At 40.9% G+C, this 22,431-nt stretch overlaps 1 long non-coding RNA gene across 2 annotated transcripts in view; it reads left to right on the top strand.

Moving 5' to 3' along the window:
• Nucleotides 1-13,398, top strand: part of LOC132824746 (uncharacterized) — a 65,217-nt gene extending 51,819 nt beyond the window's left edge. Inside the window, exons 2-4 of one of the 2 annotated variants that reach the window (XR_009645698.1) lie at nt 2,075-2,247; nt 2,337-2,377; nt 12,310-13,398. This is a non-coding gene — a long non-coding RNA (uncharacterized LOC132824746). The remainder of the gene's footprint in view (nt 1-2,074; nt 2,248-2,336; nt 2,378-12,309) is intronic. The other variant, XR_009645697.1, reaches the window with a different exon arrangement.
• Nucleotides 13,399-22,431: the final 9,033 nt, after the last annotated feature.

Below are 22,431 nucleotides of genomic sequence, written 5' to 3'. Positions count from 1 at the left end.
GCTTATAATTTCCTGCCTCTCACCCTTCTTAAACAGGGATGTTACATTAGTCATTTTGCAATCCTCTGGCAGCATTCCTGACTCCAGTGATTTCTGAAAGATTACCACAATCTCTTTAGCTATCTCCTTCTGAAGCCTGGGTATAGTCTATCTGGTCCAGGTAACTTGTCTGTCTTTTAGACCTTTCAGCTTGTCCAGCACTACCACCTTCATGGTGGCCACTGCACTCACCTCTGCCCCCTACCCCCTTGACGTTCTAGTATGCTGTTGGTGTCTTCCATTGTGAAAACAGATGCAAGTACCTATTCTATTCTGTGCCATTTCTTTGTTCCTTATTAGTACTTTTTCAGCAGCCAAACACCCACTCTTGCCTCTCTCGTAACTTTTATATGTCTTTTAAAAAAAAACTCTTGAAGTCTTCTTTTATACTACTATCTAGCTTACCTTCATTTTCATCTTCTCCACCCCTTTTTTTTTCTTTATTTTTAGTTGTCCTCTACTGATTTTTAAAAGCTTTCCAATCCTCTGGCTTCCCACAAAACTTGTTCACATTCCATGCATTTCCTTTTGCATTTACGCTGTCCCTAACTGCCCTTGACAGCAAGGTTTCCTTTCCCCCCCTTAGTATGTTTCTTCTTCAATGGGATGAATTTCTGCTGTGCCTCCCAAATTACCCCAGAAACTCCTGCCATTGTATCTCCACTGGATTCCCTGCTGGGCTCCCCTTTCAATCAACTCTGGCCAGCTCCTCCTTCATATCTTTGTAGCTATCTTTACTCAATTATCAAGAATCTGAATTATTTTAGGGACACAAATAGTTAAAAGTTGCAGAAGAGTTCCAAACACACTCGACCTTCTGAATGAAAAGAATTTTCTTTCTGCCATAAATTGGGAGTCCCCTATTTTTAAGTAGTGACTCCTAGTTTTAGATTCTCCCATGATAGGAAGCATCTGTTGTACATTCACCCAGTCAAGAACCCTCAGAATCTTGCACGTTTCAACCAAGTCATGTTTTACTCTTCTAAACTCCAATGGATACAAGCTTAGCCTGCCCAGTTTTCTCTCATAAGACAGCCTATCCATTCCAGGTATTGGTCTAGTCAATTTTCTCTGAACTGCCTCCAACACATTTATATCCTTCCTTAAATAGCCATCATGATTCAGATATGCCAGTGTTGGACTGGGGTGTACAAAATTTAAAATCACACAACACCCTCCGATAGCTCGTGCTTCCAAATAAACCTGTTGTGTGATTGTTAACTTTCTTAAACACCAAATTTCTACACAGTATTCTAGATGTGGTCTCATCAATATCCTTTATAACTGAAGCAAAATCTCCCTACTTTTTATATTTAATTCTCCTCACAATAAGCAAGAACATTCTATTTGTTTTTTTACTTGCTGTACCAACAGACTAACCTTCCATTATTCATGCATCATGACTGAGATCCCTCTGCATCTCTGATCTCTGCAACCTCTCACCATTTGAAATAATATGCATTTTTATTCTTCCAGCCAAAATGGACAGTTCCAGATTTTCCCACATTATACTCCATTTGCCAGCATTTTTCTCACTCACCTAAACCATCTATATTGTCTTGAAGTTTGCCACTGTCCTCTTCACCTACATTTATGACATCTGCAAATTTAGCAACCATACCTTCAATCCCTTCAGATTATAAAGAATTACAGGCCCAGCACCGATTCCAGTGGCACACCACTTGGTACATCTTGCCAATCATTTTATGATTGGCAAGATTTTTGCCTGTTTCCTCTTTGTTAGCCAATCTGCTATCTTTGCCACTATGTTTCCCCCTACATCACAAGTCTTTACATTGCTCAATAACCTTTGACATGGAACCCTTTCCAATGCCTTCTGAAAATCTAGGTTCAGTACATCCACAAATTTCCCTTTAGCCACAGTATGTTACAATTTCAAAGAAGTCCAATAAATTGGTTAAACATGATTTCTTATCCAGAAAACTGTGTTTATTCTGTCTGATTGCATTGAATTTATTCACATGTTCAGTCATGATGTCTTTACTAATAGATTCTAATAATTTCTCTATGACAGGTGTTAACTGACCTAGAGGGTGGAATCTTATAGGGATGTGAAAGATGTGGTTTATGGCAAAAAAGCTGTTAGAATCATGCAAGTGCAGCCAGACCCATTTCGACAGTGGGAACGACTTGCTATACCTTTTAACTAAGTTCCAGGCATCAAGGTGGAATTCTCACGAGGTATTGGTAAGTTCCCTATTAAGGGAGATTATAGCTTGTTGAATGCTTAAATAACACCACAACTCACCTCATTAATATTCATCTTTCTTTCTTAGCAAAACTGCCAAACGAGCTAGATGCCAAGAATTCTCAACAAGTAAGTCAGAGCGGGTACTTGGTGACTTCAGCTTGTCATCAGCTCCAAATGACATCCAAAAAGATAGTATCTCTGGGCACAATCCATGGGCACTAGCAACATCCCTCATCCACTGACATTGGCATCCAGTAATTGCCAAACTCTCAGGGTCTTCATGGCACCTTTCCTACCTGTAGGATGCTTAGGAAGTTGAGATTTACACTTCAGAGCACAGGGTTTATGTTCCTGGGTAAGTACTCAGCTGTTAGTTTAGACTGCATCTTAGAATTGCTCACTTGTTCTCTTAGCCCTTGTTCACTTAGCGCCTATCTGCATACTGACAGTATCCCTCCCTTGCCTATCAGTGCAGTCATAAAACCAGGCAGTTTGCCTTGCTGGTCAGTAGTCCATGGCCATGTTCACCTTGCTGTGAGGCAGTGTGCTCCATCAGTCTCATGATGTACCGTGCGCCAGTATCTTGTGTGACAGACACACTACATGTGCAGAAAGCAACCACATCTTAGGGGAGTAGTCTTTACCAAAATCCGTGGCAGCACATATTAGCATGGTAAGTCATCAGAGTCCAGTAACAGTCCAGGGGATTGACACATCAGGTGTCCAGTTGGAGTTTTCTTCGTCAGGGAGTCTGTGCCTCTGCTGTCTGGGAAGTGGGTCATGGTCAGTCCATATCTCAGGTCAATGCAATTCAGGAGATGTACAGGCATTGGACAGGTGCTTGGGCATTTCTCAACTGGAGCTGTCTGGTTAGATTGCTCAAGGAACTGGACCACAGTCAGCCTGGTTTACCCTGAAACACTAAGGGGAAATGCGGTTTGGGGGAGGGGACAAGGGGGCACTGGCTATAGGAAGGAGAGTCAGGAACCTATTCAAGGGGATTGGGGGTTGCAGGCTTGGGGAAGAAGGAAAATTATCAGCTATGAAAGGTGAAACTGTGTTTGCAAGAAGGGGTGCATGGTAAAGCATGGATGGGAATGGTGAGCAACTGCAGGTTCCTTTAGATGGGGCAACGTGAAGCCTTGGGGATTCATGAGATGGTTATTCGAATATCTAGGTGCCCGTCAACTTGAAGACCTTGCTGTTGCCTTCCATCATATTGGAAACAGCTTTTGAAAAGAAAACAACCATGACCACAGTTGCAGTGGGCCAGGTAGGGTTCTCAATCTGTGAGGAATGGTATGAAAAACCCACCAATGTGAGGCTCTTCAGAAAACAAAATATTACACATAGACCCATGCACCGTACAGGACACAGACCTGCAGACTCCCAGTCCCTCACAAACTGAATACATTGGCTCCTTGTGTTCTGTACACCTCACTGCCCTGACATTGCTGACCAGTTCATTCAAGGTCAATACTTTTACACACTGGGGCCAAGGAAGGAATAGTTATGTTTGACCAAGAGCACAATGGTGTTTGCTTATTCCTTGCAAATTACTTGTTCTGTTCTTCTGCCATCTCCTTATTTTCCATTATTAATTTCCCAGACTGAATTTCTGTAAGACAATTGCTAACTTTATTATTTCCTCGATTAAATAATTTCCCTCCTTTTTAATCTTTTAAGTTGTTGCTTTTTTTAAACCTTTTGTCTAATCTCCTGACCTGCATATTACACAATTATATGCTTTTCCTTTTCAGTTTGTTCCTATCTGTAATTTATTTAGTTAATCATTGATGATGGGTTCTGCTTTGTTGGAATGTATCTGTTTCGTGTATTTAAATATCTTAAATATTTGTTTCCAACATCTTAACCTTCATAATACTTTCACTAGCGTAACTTTCGTGCCCTCATAATTATCTGTGTTTAAGTGTGAAGTATTAGTTTTAGACTCTAAGGGCACTTTCGCTATAAATATTATTTTGTCCTATCTCGTTAGTCAATATCTGGTCTATTATAGCCCGCTCTCTGGTTGATACCAGAACATGCTATCTCAGAAACTATCCTGAAAATTTTCTGTGAATTCCTTATCTTGGTTACATTTAATTATCTGATATTTTCGCTCTGTATGAAAATAAAAATTCTCCATGATAATCACCAAACTCTTCTGACAAGCTTCCATTATATCATAGAACCTCTATGGTGGAGAAGCAGGCCATTCAGCCCATCAAGTCCACACTGAATGTCCAAAGAGCATCCCTTCCCTGTAACCTTGCATTTCCCATGGCTAATTCACCTAGCCTGCAAATCCCTAGACACTATGGCTGTGTTAATTTGCCCAATCTGCCTAATCTGCACATCTTTGGACTTTAGGAGGAAACCAGACCACCCAGAGGAAAGTCCACACTATCACCCAAGGTCAGAATTGAACCTAGGTCCCTGGCACTGTGAGGCAGCAATGTTAACCATTGAGTAGTGCTGCTCAAATATATATTCTTTGCCTGTTACGTGGCAACTATTAGGAGGCCTTTACACCAGTCCCACAAGTCACTTCTTGGGTTATCATTCCCCATCACTAACCAAACTGTTACTGCACTATTTTTTGTTGTCCCTCTCCACTGTACTATCATCTTTAATTACCAGGTCCATCCCTCCATCTTTTTCAAGCTCCCTGTAATAGAGCCATACAGCATGGAAACAGACACTTCAGTCCAACCTGTCCATGCTGACTAAATTGTTTGTTTTAGATTCCCACAATGCAAATACATATTTAAATGATATGAACCAGGACTCAAAACCTCCTCAACAATTCAGTCTGTTAGACAACAGCATATAACGAAAAGAATCTAATTCAAGGATGATAAATGTATGCTGCACATATAGGGTGGAATTTACTCAAAGGGGCAGGGGTCTTGCCTCCCAGAAAGTGTGCCAACAAAAGCCCCATAGTGTTTCCTTTTGAGAAATGGCTGCAATTTTGGTGGCAATAACCAATGCTTCTCATTGCTGTCACTGCCACCAGGGGGAGGCAGTAATACAGATCCAGGATCAGCAAGACAACCAGACCACAACGTTGGATGGAGGTTGTAGAGAGTGGGGTTGGAAAAATGGGCTGAGGTGTGTATTGGCTCTCAGTGGGCCCTTTCCCAATCCAGATATTGGATACCTCAAGTAGCCACTGTGTACCTGATAACAAGGGCCCTCCGCAGAAACTTGCATTTGGTTTTATGAATTCCCCTACCAGCAGAATGGGGCCTTTAAGAGGACATCAAAACCCACAAACCCACCTTGTTGGGTGGTTTGTGGGGAGTGGGTGGAGTTGCAAATTCTGTATCAAAAGACTGTCCTTCCTAAATATCACATACCCCCCCAAAATTTAGGTCTTAATCCACATGTTCCTGCAGTCACATGCCTGTCATGGCTACCAGATCATATTTATTAATTTCCATCTGGACTCTGAGTTCATCTGTTTTCTTTCATATGTTATGTGCATACAGATACATAGCCTTGAGTTTTGTCCTTTTTAGTCTTTTTGTAACCTCTAGCTCTATATGCTGATTAACTCTTAATCTGTACTTTCTGTTCCTCCTGTGCTGGTCTGTTTTCATTTCCCACACTAATAGTTTTCTTTCATGCCCTGTCTCCAATGATTTACTACATATTACTGAATTTGATCCCTTGTCCCTGGTATTTAGTTCAAAACCCTGTCTATTTCCCTTGACATGAAGCTCACAAGAACATCAGTCCAGTTTACATATTGACCATCTCACTTTCCCAGGTACCAATGCCAATGCCCCATAAACCAGAAACCACTTCTCCCGCACTAACTTTTAATTCATACATTTATCTCTTTAATCTAATTTGTCCTAAGGCAATTTGCAGTAATCTTAGAAATCATTATCTTTGAAGTTTTGTTTCTTATTTTGATGCCTAGCTCCTAGTATTGATTATGCAGAACCTCTTTCCTTGTCCAGTGTATATCATTGATAATTACATGGACCACAATAAATGGAGCCACTCCTGAGCAAAGGTCCTGAACCCTGGCACTGTGCGGACAACAAAACCATCTGGACTCTCACTCTTTGCTTCAGAAAACATTGTCAATCCCCCTCACTATATTGTCCCCTGTCATAATGCTGTGTTTTTTGTTCATCCATTTGAATATCCTAATTTCAGAATATTACTGAATCTAACCTCGTTACTTACCTAGAAATATTTTCTGATGTGATTAGTTGAGATAATACCAACGAAAGTGTTCAGGAATATCCATAGCAATGCTACACCTATTTATTTAGCCTCTAGTCCCAAAACATCTAATCATATGAAATGATGTTAAAACAAAATCATACCATGACCACAAGATGTAAGAGATATAGACCAATTCAGCCCATTGAGTTTATCCAGTATTCAGTGAGATCATGGTTGATCTGATAATCCTCAATTCTAGATTAGTGGTGCTGGAAGAGCGCAGCAGTTCAGGTAGCATCCGAGGAGCAGTAAAATCGACGTTTCGGGCAAAAGCTTTTCATCAGGAATAAAGGCAGAGAGCCTGAAGGGTGGAGAGATAAGCTAGAAGAGGGTGGGGGGTTGTGGGGGAGAAAGTAGCATAGAGTACAATAGGTGAGTGGGAGAGGGGATGAAGGTGATAGGTCAGGGAGGAGGGTGGAGTGGATAGGTGGAAAAGAAGATAGGCAGGTAGGACAAGTCATGGGGACAGTGCTGAGCTTTCTTGCTACTTTCTTGCCTCTTCCCCATAATCCTCAATTCACTTAATGATCAAAAATCTATCTCATTACCCCCTAAAAGAAGAAATTCTCCTCATTGGTCTTAAATAGGAGACTCCTATTCTGAGATTATGCTCTCTGGTCCTAGACTCTCCCACAACAGGCAACAACCTTTCTGCATTAACCTTATGGTGGAACAGATGACGATCAATGGAGGACTTGCAAAGCAATATTTCAATGTATAAACCAGTGAAAAGAACATACCAGTGAAAAGGAAGGACTGTAGGAAAGGGTTTAATGTGCCATGAATATCTAAGGAAATATAGGAGGATATAAAATTGAAAGAGAATGTATACAAAGTGCAAAGACCAATAGGAAACTAGAACAACGGGAACACTTTAAAGGTCAACAGAAAACCCCAAAAAAAGCTATAAAGAAGATATGTTATGAGAGTAAACTAACTCAGAATATAAAGGCAGACATCAAAAGTTTCTATTAAATGTATAAAATGAGAAAAAGTGATTAAGGTAAACATTGGTTCTTTAGATGGTGAGAAACGGGATTTAAGTATGGGAAATGAGGAAATAGTCAAGGCAGTGAGCAGGGATTGGGTGTTGGTCTTCACAGTGGAAGACACAAGTAACATGCCAGTAATTGATGATAAGAAAACTAAGGTAGGCGAGGATCTAGAAATGACCATAAAAAGGCAGTGTTGGGCAAGCTAATGAAGCTAAAGGTAAACAAGTCTCCTGGCTCTGATGGAATACATCCCAGGGTACTAAAAGAGATGGCAAGAGAAATGGCAAAAGCACTCGCGGTAATTTTCCAAAATTCACTAGACTCTGGGTCAATTCCAGAAGATTGGAAAACAGCAAATGTGATACCACTGTTTAAAAAAGGAGGCAGACAAAAGATAGGTTAAGCTAACCAGTCTATAATTCCCTATGTAGTTGGCAAAATGCTTGCATCTATTATCAAGGAAGAAATAACAAGACATCTAGATAGAAATTGTCCCATTGGACAGCCGCAGAATAGGCTCATCAAGGCAGGTCATGCTTAATTAATTTGCTGGAATTCTATGAAGACATCACGAGCACGGTGGACAACGGGGACCCTATATATGTGGTGTATCGAGATTTCCAAAAGGAGCCGCACAAAAAGCTACTGCATAAGATAAAGATGCGTGGTGTTATGTCAATAGAGGATTAAATAATTAATAGGAAGCAAAGAGTGGGAATAACTAAGTGCTTTCCAGTTGGCAATCAGCGACGATAGGTGTGCCTTAGTGTTGGGACTGCAATTATTCACAATTGAGAGATGATTTGGCATCGGGGACCACATATTGTCTATTAAAGTTTGCAGATGACACTAAAATGAGTGGCAGAGCTTCGTTTAAGTGAATGGGCAAAGGTCTTACAGATGGAGTACGATGTTAATAAATGTGAAGTAATTCATTTTGGTAGGAATAACAGTAAAAGGACTATTATTTGAATGGTAAAAAGTTGCCGCATGCTGCTGTGGAGAGGGACCTGGGTGTCCTTGTGCATGAATGATTTGCAGGTGCAGCAGGTAATTAAGAAGGCAAATGGAATTTTGTTCTTCACTGCCAGAGGGTTTGAGTTTAAAAGCAGGGAAGTTATTTTTCAGCTGTATAGGATGCTGGTAAGGCCACACCTGGAATTCTGTTTGCAGTTTTGGCTTCCTTACTTGAGAAAAGATGTACTGGCACAAGTGGGTGTGCAGAGGAGATTCACTAGATTGATTCTGGAATTGAGAGAGTTGGCTTATGAGGAGAGACTGAGTAGACTGGGATGATATACATTGGAATTTAGAAGAATGAGGGGGGATCTTATAGAAACATATAAAATCATGAAGGGAATAGATAGGATAGAAGTAGAGAGGATGTTTCCACTGATGGGTGCAACTAGGACAAGAGGGCATGCCTCAAAATTAGGCAGATTTCAGACTTCTTCACCCAAAGAATTGTGTCTCTGTGGAATTCCCTGCCTAGTGAGGCAGTTGAGGCTTCCTCACTGGATGTTCTTAATGCTAAGATAGGTAACTTTTTGAACAGTAAAGGAATTAAGGGTTAAGGTGCAAGAGCAGTTAAATGGATCTGAGGTCACAAAAAGATCAGCTTTGGTTTTATTGAATAACAGAGTGGGATCAAAGGGCATGATGGCCCACTCCTGCTTTTTATATTCTTACATTCTTGTCAAGTCCCTAAGAATTTTCAATGTTTCAAATAGGTCACCTGTTCCTAATTCCAATGAGTACAGGCCCAAGCTAGTCCTCCTCATAAGACAGTCCCTCCACAGCTAGGAATGCCTCATGAATCTCTATGGACTGTCTCCAATGCCAGTATATCTTAGATAAGGGCCCCAAAATTGTTCTTCAGTATTGCAGTTGTGGTCTGACTACGGCCTTGTATAGTTTTATACTTTATATTTCCAATTCCTTTGACATAAAGGCCAACATTCCATTTGCCTTCCCTATTATCTGAAATTAGATGCTTATGTTTTGTGATTTATGCACATGGATGCCCAAATCATCTATGCTGCAGCTTTCTGCATTCATTCTCCATTAAACAATATTCAACACCTCTATTCTTCCTGCCTAAGTGCATAACCTCACAATTTTCTCACATTATATTGCATTTGACAAGTTTTTGCGTTCATACTGAAGACAAGATTTAAATAAAAATGTATTCATATACTTAATATCAATGCTCATAAAAAAAGTCTGTTACACAATTGACGAGTGTAATAGTGAACAAGGTAGCTACAATTTTATACAGAATGATCTGTTTTGGGTTGAAAATGAGACTGAGCAAGCAAATATTCCCTGATGCTAAGTTGTTTAGTTTATTTCTTTTTGCCAGTCCAAGGGCCAGCCAAATGTGCATCCCACATACTCTCCACTCACCAGGAAAAGCCCTGGGCTATTTTAATTCCCAAAAGTCAAGTGAACAGATCAAGGGCCTCTTAATCTGGCATTAATGACATCAGGCAAGTGGACAAGAATCTTACAAAACACCCCAGGACAGCTTGGAATGGCCCAGCGAGATAAGTGAAAGGGGAATTGTATCCAGTAAGACTGTGGTATCCCAAGGATTGATAGTGCTGCCTGAGAGTGTAAGTACATTCATCCTGGCACCCAAGACAATGTTCAAAAAACATGTTTTGATTATCCTTTTTGTCTGCTAACCCATGTGCTGGTTTTCACTAGTGAGGCTAACACCAGAAACGAACTATAGATGCTGCTGATTGCAATATTAGTGTATTAAATACATCATCAGTCCTTAACTTTTGCATCACAAAGAGGGACTTGCCAGTCTGTGCGAAGAGATCCACATGTGGCCAGACGAGTCCATTAAACATGTACATTGCATGCTATGTTAGTATTTTCACTGCTTTCCCCTTGCCCTTTCACCCCGTCACGAAAATACCTCGCCCTGTTCTAGTTAGGCAGAAGAAGTCAGAATCAGAGTTATAGTTTTCTTGGAAGTTTTGGGGACTAGATTTGTGAGTAAGATCTTTAAGGAAACATCATTATGCTTTTCTGACCAGAACTCAATTAATATTTCTGAAAAAAAAATTAGGTTAAAATCATGACTTTATTTTCAATCAATTTTGAATCAAATCAGGTGACTAATAACTCCTGTAAAGAGCTGTGCCTGGAAGTTGTTTTCTGCTTTGAGCAAGGACTCAATCTATGAACATTTGCTATTGATAGGACGGACGGATGGACACACACACACACACACCCCAATAGATAAGACACCCACTAAGCCAGTTGTCCTTAGACCACTTATTGCCCACTTAAGGACCTCGATTCCCCTCTATTCTGATAATATGCTGGCCAGTATAAGATCAACTAGAATGGGAAGCCTTATTTTTGACCAACTTTGTGATGGGATGGAAATAAGCTTATTTCTTCAGGCGCTGCACTATGCATGATGGTGAAACAGAGTGGTGCTGGAAAAGCACAGCAGGTCAAGCAGCATCCGAGGAGCAGGAAAATTGACGTTTCGGGCAAAAGCCCTTCATCAGGCTTTTGCCCGAAATGTCGATTTTCCTGCTCCTCGGATGCTGCCTGACCTGCTGTGCTTTTCCAGCATCACTCTGATGTAAACTCTGGTTTCCAGCATCTGCAGTCCTCACTTTTGCCTACAAGGGTGAAACATCCTGCCCTTTATACCTTCCCATGTGACCTTCAAAATAGCACTGCCTTTGTATTCTTCCTTAAGTGTCTGGATCCCCCCCTCCCATCCTAATCCTTAGATATGCCTGAATTTGGTAGCTATGTATTCTGCACCCAGGAACTGATTGCAGTAGTGCACATTACTCAGTTCCAGCATTGCTAGGTTTGCTACAGTTATGGCTCTGGGACAACTGAGTTTAAATTCGGTATACTCAGAACAGACTTGTCCTTGGGGGAGTTGAGCTGTTTGCTCCCATTTTCCAACCCTAGAAACTCAGCATAAATTCTGAATACATGTCAATGGAATGTTCCGTACCTTTTCAGACTATATCAACTCAAAATTTCAAACCTAACAACAATAGGCAAGGATAGTAACCGTTATGAAACCAAGGCAGATAGATGAAATTAAAATTCAGATCACCGTAACCTAATTGAATGGTAAAGCAGACTCAAGAATGGCTATCTTGTGTTCCTGATTTATATCTGAGACTCTGAAAATGAAGAAAATTTGCAGCACCATCTTGATACCATCATCTGTAAATAGTGAAACTATTGTGTCAAGAGAGGAAAGAGAAAATAGATAATATAAATTATGTTTATATATTGGCTCTGTGAAACTGTCAAGAGTTATGGCGTGATTATTAAAGTTTCTAGTGATAAAACAAATCTGTAGAGTAATGTTTTAACATTTGCTTGATGAAGATTTGAAATATTGAATATAATTATTACTTTCCTGATTTTAATAGGCTATGCTTTTTGTTGTACAACAGCTCTTCATGGAGAATCCATCTGGAACAAATTAAAATGGAACGTTTAGATTCACACTCTCAATCTATCATCAAAGCTTCCCAGAACATTAATTGTTACAGACATCACTTTATAGAGCAATAATGTTGAGATGTATAGCCTTCCACCCAAACTGATGATGTCACACCGTCGTCATGTGGAGGAACAGTTAGCAAGGTCCCAATGGAGACAGTTGTAAACACCTGCCTCCTAGTTACTTGTAATTATTCTGAATTAGTTAACGATAATTGTAACTTTTGCTACCATGCATTAAATATGTTATGTATTGCAAGTGCATCTTCTTGCTAAGATTTTACTGGTTTATCTTTTGCTATGTCTCTGCAGGGGTTCTTCAGGATAGTGTCCAAGACCCAATCATCTTCAGCTGCTTCATCAATGACCATCATCAGGTCAGATGTGGGGATGTTTATTGATGAGTGTACAATATTCAGCACCATTTGCAATTCCAGATACTGAAGCAGTCCATGTCCAAATACAGCAAGACCTGGACAATATCCAGACTTGAGCTGATACATAGTGAGTGCCACACAAATGCCAGGCAACGACCATCTCCAGTAAGAGACAATCTAATTATCACCTTTTTAAATTCTATGACATTTTCATCACTAAGCTCCCTACTATCAACATCCTGAGGATTTACCATTGACCAGAAACTCAACTGGACTAGCCATAAAAATAACGGCTACAAGAGCAGGTCAGAGACTTGGAACATCAGCAAGTAACTCAACTCCTGATTACCCAAAGCCTCTCTAACATCTGCAAAGCACAAGCCTGATGTATGATGGAATACTCCCCACTTGCTTCCATGAGTGCAACTCCTACTTGAAACCATCCATGACAAAGCTGCCTGATTGACTGACTGCATCCACAAACATTCAATCCCTCAATCACTGTAGGAACAGTGTGAACTATCTACAAGATGCACAGCAGAAATTTACCAATGATTCTTAGACGGCCCCTTTCAAACTCATGACCGCTACCATCAAGAAGGACAAGGGCTGCATTGGAACACCATCACCTGGGAGTTCCCCTTCATGCCACTCACCATCCTGATTTAGAAATATATCGTCATTCCTTCAGTGTCATTGGGTCAAAATTCTGGAATTCCTATCGGCCCTGTGCATCTACCTACAGACCAGAGACTGTAGCAGTTCGAGACAGCAGTTCACCACTACTTTCTCAAGGGCAACAAGAATGGGTAATAAATGCTGGCCCAGCCAGTAACACCTATGCTCCATGAGTGAATTGAAAAAATAGCTCATAATTAGACGACTTTGGACTCAGTGTAGCAATGTTGCAGTGATCTCCCCTAATCTTAAGCCACCAGTCATTGGTACCCGAACTTATAACAATTACCTTTGATGTATAGTTTATTTAATTATTTGTAATAAATACACTCTACATTGTTTCTTATTATTATGTTTATTTCACTCTATGTCTAAAATAACTACACCATAAGTTCAATCTTTAGATAACTCAGTTATCTAACACTTTCCCTTATCTACAGTAGTTGAGGTGATGAAATTCATTCTGCACAAAATAGAAACTTCACCTTCATGTGTGATGGGTGTTCACAGGAGAAAGCTAATGAATGAAATCTGAAAGTTGTCAGTTTCCAAATATGAACCCAACTATTCAACAATTGCATGTTTGAATTTCTCCAATCAGGTTTCTGATCAAACCACAGCACAGGAAAGAGATTAACTGAAATATCTGCATAGAGGCTGGCATTCCATCATCAAGTCACCCTTTATTATATATATGGACACACACACACATTGGCCATCCAGGGCTCCCACTTGACCTAGGTTAACAATGCCAATCAAGGATCCCATTCAATAAGATCCACCTAGTTCCAATCATTACACTAACAAAGACACAAATCACATACTTTCATGCTTTATGATTGGGGCACAGTACATTACACCTTGAACTCTGTGTCGCCTCTCCTTGCTTCATTTCACTCTTACCTACTGATGATTATGAGAACATATTAAACAATGATTTCTGTAGCCTTTCCTATACCATTAGTTATAGAAACAGAAATTTACTAAATTTAAATAACATTTTCTTGGGCGATGATGCACCAGTTCCAGATTTCTATGCTTAACTGCTCATGTACTGTCTGACTTAAAGGTATTATGGATGAGCATTGTCAGTGTCATCACTATTCCTAACATAAAATCCTGGCCAATATGTCAATAGTCTAACCAACAATCTCTTTCAAACGTATTCCATTTTATGAACCTCGACCAAAGAACAATTGTAGCTCCTTATCGTTATTAGTTAATTGCACATTGCATTCATCTAAATCCGGGGAGTGCAGGAAAGGTGAATCCTTAGACATAACTGTCCGTTCTAAGATTATTGTGAAAGCAAAATTGACAGCAGCAGCTGAAAAGTGGATGAACAGCAATCAAGTGTGCTGCAACTAAAAGGTAGAGAAATTGGTTTGGTAAGAATCAGCTACTATTCTGACCTCACATGTCTTAAAAGAGATGACTGCAAAGTATGGTAAAGTCAAGACATTGTTCTCATTTTTCCATAATGTTGTGGAAAGCAACCGAAAAACTGTAAGATTCTTTGGTAGTTTTATATGGATAGAAATAAAGGATGATTGGCACAATTTAACTGCAAAGACTGCACCGAAAATCATGCTCCACTGTTTCACAAACCATCACAAACTGCAAACTCCCATTAGACCACCAAGGTGAACAACTTGAAGCAAAACCAGAAATTACTGGAGAACCTCAGCAGGTCTGGCAGCGTATATGGAGTGAAAACAGAATCAACATTTCAGGTCTAGTGATCCTTTAGAATCAATTAACCTGGCTGACTGTTATCCAGGACAAAAGGATTTGTTATTCACAGCAAATAACTATTATAACATGCTTAATTTGACATATGGCAGAGAAAAGAAAGGATTTCTAACTGACTACTACATTACTTAAACTATAATACTTTAGAAAATACAAATACCCCTCATTTATTCAGGATTAAAGTGAACAAAATGCAAATAATTTTGATACAGATATCATGGGTGGAAAAGGTATACACAAAGAAAAAAAATTCCAGAGATCAAAAGTCACAAGAAATGGGTTAAATTGCCCCTCACAATTCCTTTGATTTCAGTAATGATGACATGCTGTTGTTTGTCACACAGTGGTATTTCTTCAGTTTGGTAGTTGATCCAGTGGTCCTAAGTCTTTTTCTGTTAGAATTCTTCACTTGAGTTTTCTTGACTTATCTGTTTTTCACTCACACGGAGAGGTGGGGAAGGGAAGAGATGTTGATCTCGATATCTGTGGCTGCCCTGCACTTAAACTTTACAACAAACTGCAGCTAAATTAAATCAGAGGTCATCAGGCATACTTCCCTCAATGTAAAAGTTCCCAGTGGCACACTGTCTCATAGGAACAAAAGTCAACCATTCAGCCCAGTGAGCCTGCTCCATCATCCTATACAATCATGACTGATTAAACACTGCAATGCCTTTTACTCATCCTCCCATCCCCAATCCCATTCATCCTGGTAACTGGAAATCTATCATTTCCAACCTTAAATATACTAAAAGACGAATCCTCCACAGTTTTCTGTGGTAGGGAATTTCAAAGGTTTACAACCCTCTGGAATAAAAATAACTCATCTCAGACATAAATGGGTTCCCTTATTTTTAAGTTATGCCCCTTAGTTCTAGACTCCTCCAGAAGGGGAAATAGCTCACTTGCATCTACCCTGTCTACCCTTTTAAATATTTTGTAAGTTTCAATGAGAATGCATCTTATTTTTTGAAATGCTAGAAATTCCAGGCTCTGTTTGCCCAACTTCTCTTCATAGGACATTCTCACCATCCCTGACATCAGCCTGGTGACATTTGTTGCAATGCCTCAATGGCAGTAATATCTTTCCTGAGATAAGGAGACCAAACAGCACACAGTGCTCCAGGTGCAATTTAAGCAAGCTCCGAAACAATTGAAAGATGACACTACTCCGGTATGCTCATGCCCTTGCATTAAAAACATTCCATTACTTTTTGTAATAGCTTGCTCCACCTGTATATTAGCATTCAATGACTTATTGACATGGACACTTGGGTCCTATTGTTAAACTATACATTCCAACCTTGTATTATTTAAGAAATACTCTGCATATTTGTTCCTCCTACAAAGTGGATAATCTCCCATTTTCCACCTGCTATGTTTTTGCCTATTCACTACATCCTGTTCAAATCTCCTGAGTCACTTTACATCTTCCTGGAGCTTCCACTTAGCTTTGTATCATTTGCAAATTTGGAAATATTGCATTTGGTCCCCACCTCCAAACCATTGATATCAGATGTGAACAGCTGGAGTCAAATGCTGTTCCTTGCCTCACTAATCACAGCCTGCCATTGTAAGCTTTACCCATTCATTCCTCCTCTCTTCTATCTACCAATCATTAATCTATGCTAGTACATGGATTATATGTGCTTTAATCTTTCTAAGCAGGATCCTGTGGGGACATTATCAGTCCTACAGAATGGAGGTCTATTGCTCATCAATACGCATGTTTAAGGTGCACCAACAGAGTCATAGAGATGTATAGCACAGAAACAGACCCTTCAGTCCAACTCATCCATGCCAACCAGATATTCCAACCCAATCTAATCCCACTTGCCAGCACCCAGCCCATATCCCTCCAAACCCTTCCTATTCATATACCTATCCAGATGCCTTTTAAATGTTACAATTGTATTAGCCTCCACCACTTCCTCTGGCAGCTCATTCTATACACGCACCACCCTCTGTGTGAAAATGTTGCCCCTCAGGTCTCTTTTATATCTTTCCCCTCTCAATCTAAACCTATCTCCTCTAGTTATAGACTCCCCACCCCAGGGAAAAGACTTTGTCTATTTATTCTATCCATGCCCATCATGATTTTATAAATCTCTATAAGGTCACCCCCTCAGCCTCTGATGCTCCAGGGAAAACAGCCCCAGCCTATTCATCCTCTCCCTATAGCTCAAACCCTCCAACCTTGGCAACATCCTTGTAAATCTTTTCTGAACCCTTTCAGGTTTCACAATATACTTCCGGTAGGAAGGAGACAATAATTGCATGCAATATTCTGCCACTGGCCTAACCAATGTCCTGTACAGCTGCAACATGACTTCCCAACTCCTGTACTCAATACTCTGACCAAGAAAGGAAACCGTACCAAATACCTTCTTCACTATCCTACCGACCTGTGACTCCACTTTCAAGGAGCTCTGAACCTGTACTCCAAGGTCTCTTTGTTCAGCAACACTCCCTTGGACCTTGCCATTAAGTGTGTAAGTCTTGCAAAGATTTGCTTTCCCAAAATGCAGCATCTTGCATTTATCTAATTAAACACAATCTGCAACTCCTCAGCCTATTGACCCATCTGATCAAGATCCCTTTGTAATCTGAGATTACCTTCTTCACTGTCCACAACACCTCCAATTGTAGTATCATCTGCAAACTTATTAATTGTACCTCTTATGCTCACATCCAAATCATTTATATAAATGACAAAACGTAGTGGACCCAGCACTGATCCTTGTGGCCCTCCACTGGTCACAGGCCTCCAGTCTGAAAAACAATCCTCCACCACCACATTCTGTCTTCTACCTTCAAGCCAGTTCTGTATCCAAATGGCTAGTTCTCCCCATATTCCATAATATCTAACCTTGCTAACCAGTCTCCTATGAGGAACCTTGTTGAATGCCTTACTGAACTCCACATAGATCACATCTACTGCTCTGCCCTCATCAACCTCTTTATTTGTTCAAACAATCACAATCAGATTTTTGAGACATGATTTTCCATGCACAAAGCCATGCTGATTATCCCAAATACATGTACATGCTGTCCCCCAGGATTCCCTGTAACAACTTGCCCATCACAGACATCAGGCTCATTGGTCTATAGTTCCCTGGCTTGTCCTTACCACCTTTCTTAAATAGTGGTGCGACATTAGCTAACCTCCAGTCTTCCGGCACCTCACCTGTGACTATTGATGATACAAAGAGGCCCAGCAATCACTTCCCTAATTTCCCACAGAGTTCTAGGATACACCTGATCAGGTCCTGGGGATTTATCCACTTTTATGCATTTCAAGACATCCAGCACTTCCTCCTCTGTAATATGGATATTTTTCAAGATATCACCATCCATTTCCCTACATTCTATATCTTCCATGTCTTTTTCCACAGTAAACACTGATGCAAATACTCATTTAGTACCTCCCCCATCTCCTGCGGCTCCACACAAAGGCTGACTTGCTGATTCTTGAGGGGCCCTATTCTTTCCCTAGTTACCCTTTTGTCCTTAATATATTTGTAAAAACTCTTTGGATTCTCCTTAACTCTATTGCCAAAGTTGTCTCATGTTCCCTTTTGCCCTCCTGATCTCCCTCTTAAGTATACTCCTACTGCCTTTATATGCTCCTAAGGATTCCTGATGAAGGGCTGTGACCCAAAACGTCAATTTTCCTGCTCCTTGGATGATGTCTGAGCTGCTGTGCATTTCCAGCAACACATTCTCAACTAAGGATTCACTCAATCTATCCTGTTTGTACTTGATATATGCTTCCATCTTTTTCTTAACCAAATCCTCAATTTCTTTAGTCATCCAGCATTCCCTGCATCTACCAGCCTCTCCTTTCACCCTAACAAGAATATACTGTCTCTGGACTCTCGTTATCTCATTTTTGAAGGCTTCCCATTTTCCAGTGGCTCCCTTACCTGTGAACATCTGCCCCCAATTAGCTTTTGAAAGTTCTTCCCCAATACTGTCAAAATGGGCATTTCTCCAATTTAGAACTTCAACTTTTAGACCTGGTCTATCCTTTTCCATCACTGTTTTAAAACTAATAGAATTATGTCACTAGCCCCAAAGTGCTCCCCCACTGACACCTCAGTCACCTGCCCTGCCTTATTTCCCAAGAGTAGGTCAACCGTTGCACCTTCTCGAGTAGGTACATCCACATATTTAATCAGAAAATTTTCTTGTACACACTTAACAAATTCCTCTCCATCTAAACCCTTAACACTATGGCAGTCCCAGGCTATGTTTGAAAAGGTAAAATCCCCTACCATAACCATTCTATTATTCCGACAGATAGCTGAGATCCCCTTACAAGTTTGTTTCTCAATTTCCCTCTGACTACTAGGGGGTCTATAATACAATCCCAATAAGGTGATCATCCCTTTCTTATTTACGGGAAAATCCTCCCTCAGTACAGCTGTAATGCTATCCCTTATCAAAAACACCACTCCCCCTCCTCTCTTGTCTCCCTTTCTATCCTTCCTGTAGCATTTGTATCCTGGAGCTTTAACCTGCCAGTCCTGTCCATCTCTGAGCCATGTTTCTTTAATTGCTAATGATATCCCAGTCCCATGTTCCTAACCATGCCCTGAATTCATCTGCCTTCCCTGTTATGCCTCTTGCATTGAAGTAAATGCAATTTAATTTATCAGTCCTACCTTGTTCTCTGCTTTGTCCCTGCCTGCCCTGACTGTTTGATTCACTTCTTTTCTCAACTGTACCAGTCTCAGATTGCTTTCTTTCCTCACTATCTCCCTGGGTCCTCCCCCAACATTACTAGTTTAAATCCTCCCAAGCAGTTCTAGCAAATTTCCCTGCCAGTATATTAGTCCCCTTCCAATTCAGGTGCAATCTGTCCTTCTTGTACAGGTCACTTCTACCTTAGAAGAGATTCCAACGATCCAAAAATGTGAATCCTTCTCCCATACACCAGCTCCTCAGCCATGCATTCATCTGCTTTATCCTCCTATTCCTACCCTCACTAGCTCGTAGCATTGGGAATAATCCAAATAGTACTACTCTCGGGGATCTCCTTCTTAAATTCCTGCCTAACTCTCTGTAATCTCCCTTCAGAATCTTATCCATTTCCCTTCCTATATTGTTTGCTCCAATGTGTTCAATGACCTCCTGCTAGGCCATCTCCCCTTGAGAAAATTTTCCCCCTCTCCAATACATCCTTGATCCTGGCACAGGGAGATAACATACCATTCTAATTTTTTGCTGCTGACCTCAGAAACGTCTGTGCCTCGGACTAGAGAGTCCCCTAACACAATCGATCTCTTGGAACCTGACATTCCCTTCATTGCATTTTAGCCAGTCTCAATACCAGAAACTTGGCTGATGGTGCTACATTCCCCTGTGAATTCATCACCCCCTACATTTTCCAAAACAGCGTACTTGTTTGAAATGGGGATAGCCACAGGAGACTCTTGTACTACCTGCCTACCTCTTCTACCTTTCTACCCATAATGTGTGTACACAGCCTATACAAAAGTTAAAACTAAAAGCCATTAAACCAAAAGATTTCAGCCTGAACTCTGAATTATTGGCTTGGATATTAATGTCTTAGGGACATGAAGAATTTATTAAAGTTAGCCTCCTAATCACTGGGGAGCTATGAGACAGCTGCATGAAATTTTGAGTTTGGTTTCGTAAACCTTTTATACTGAGATTTCAATATCCTGTGTCATAAAAAAGACTCTCATAGCATCTCTGGAAAGGCCAATATTTGTAACTCATCCCTAATTTCTCTTGAACTGAATGGTTACATGGCCATTTTAGATAGTAATTATGAGTCACATTCCTGTGTGTCATGGTGTCACATTTAGACCAGGAGAGAATGGCATATCTCCTCCCCTAAAGGGCTTTAATGAACCAATTGGGTTATTACAGTGAGCAATAATAACTGTCATGGTCTCCATTAGGGAATATTACCTTACCAAGTTCACTTACAGTTTGAGTAAAAAGAGGAATCTGGGTTACTGCCCAACCAAAGAACACAAACGAAATAGCTAACAATGTTTGTGCTAAGAAATAAGTACAAGAAGAAGAGGTTAAAGAAGGTTATTTTGGTCAACATGCCAACTCTCCCAGAATAACAGCCCGATTACCCTACATTTTAAATCAGTATGTGCAGTTGTAAGCCCTAACTTGAATGGTTGCTTGTTGACTCCCAGCAGTCAAATGAATAATAATGGGGATTCAAGATGCTGGCAACCCAGTAGTCTGCCCTGCTAAGCTCTCCACCAGAACCCAGACAAAGTGATGCACTCACCCTTCTTTTATTACTCAATGTGGTAGAAATAGTTATTTTTCACCCCTAGAATTGTTCAGTGTTAGTTTACGATAGTTAGGAAAATGACCAAAGGAAGGATCCTCGAGGATCATAGCAAGCAGGGACAAACCACCTCCGCCCCCCACCCACCATTACCTGCAACAATGGACATGCCCATGGCCACAGCATCAGCCTCTGTGATCACCCCAGAGGACCTAACTATGGAGCAGAGCCTGGTCTTGGGGTTTGTGAAGGAGGAGACCCGGGCCAGGCTTGAACCAATCTCGGTCATGCTGCAGAAACATGACCAGGAGATCCAGCGTCTCAGGCAGTGTGTTGGAAGGTGGAGTAATGGGCCGTGGCATCCGAAAACATGGCGGAATCCTCGGCAGGTTGGGTCCAGGCCCTGGAACGGTGGGTATAGGCCTTGGAGGAGCAGGTTGATGATCTCGATTTTCGAGGTTGTTGAAAGAACATCCGACTGGTGGGGCTTCCGGAATGGGAAGAGGAAAGCCAGATCGTCAGCTTCTTTGAGCAATGGCTCCCACAGTTTTTGAAGCTGGAAGTCGAGGCAGGCCGGGTGCGGGTCGAGCGGGCCCACTGGGTCGCAGTGCGCAGGCCCAGATCAGACCAGCACCCCCACCCAGTATTAGTGCAACTCCAGCATTATGGAGGCAAGCAAATGAAATTGGAAGCCTCCAGAGCACTGGGGAAGAATCCACAGGCTCTGATATATAAAGGATCATGAATTATGTTTTTCCAAGACTTTTCTGCGGTTGTGATTCGTAAGAGGAAGGCCTTTGACATGGTAAAAAGGCAACTGAGGGTCTTGAATATCGAGCATTCCATAAGATATCCGGCAATATTATGTTTCAGCTACAGAGGATCCATGTTCAATTTTGACTCACCGGAAAAGGCAAAGGACTTCCTTGGTGCTTTAAAATAGACCGGCTGGCTTGAATAATGTGAATAATAATGTTTATTTTGTTTTTCCCTGTAATTTTCCTGGTTTACCTGGTTGTCAGGGTTTTTTTAAATATATGTAGGGGTCATAATTGTGTTTTTTTCTTTTTCTCTCTCTTCTCTCTTCTCTCTTCCCTCCTGTCATCCTTTGTTCTTTTTTCCTTGTCATTTCCTTTAGTTTTTTTCTTCCGAAATGGGATGGGGTGTGCAGTTGGGAAGGCAGGGAGAGGTTATATATTTCTGTTCTACTAGGAGCGCCTAGGGTTACAGTATGGATGGGATGGGTTGAATGCCCACTTTCAACTTTTTTGTTGTATGATGTGCGTATTTTTTCTTACTGTGTGTTGTCTGGGGTGGGGGCATGGCTCCAGCCAGAAGGAG

Source organism: Hemiscyllium ocellatum, chromosome 19 (genome assembly GCF_020745735.1).
Source record: "Hemiscyllium ocellatum isolate sHemOce1 chromosome 19, sHemOce1.pat.X.cur, whole genome shotgun sequence".
NCBI classification, from domain to species: domain Eukaryota; kingdom Metazoa; phylum Chordata; class Chondrichthyes; order Orectolobiformes; family Hemiscylliidae; genus Hemiscyllium; species Hemiscyllium ocellatum.
The sequence above is the reverse complement of the archived record's forward strand: the minus strand, read 5'-3'. Positions and strand labels throughout refer to the sequence as shown.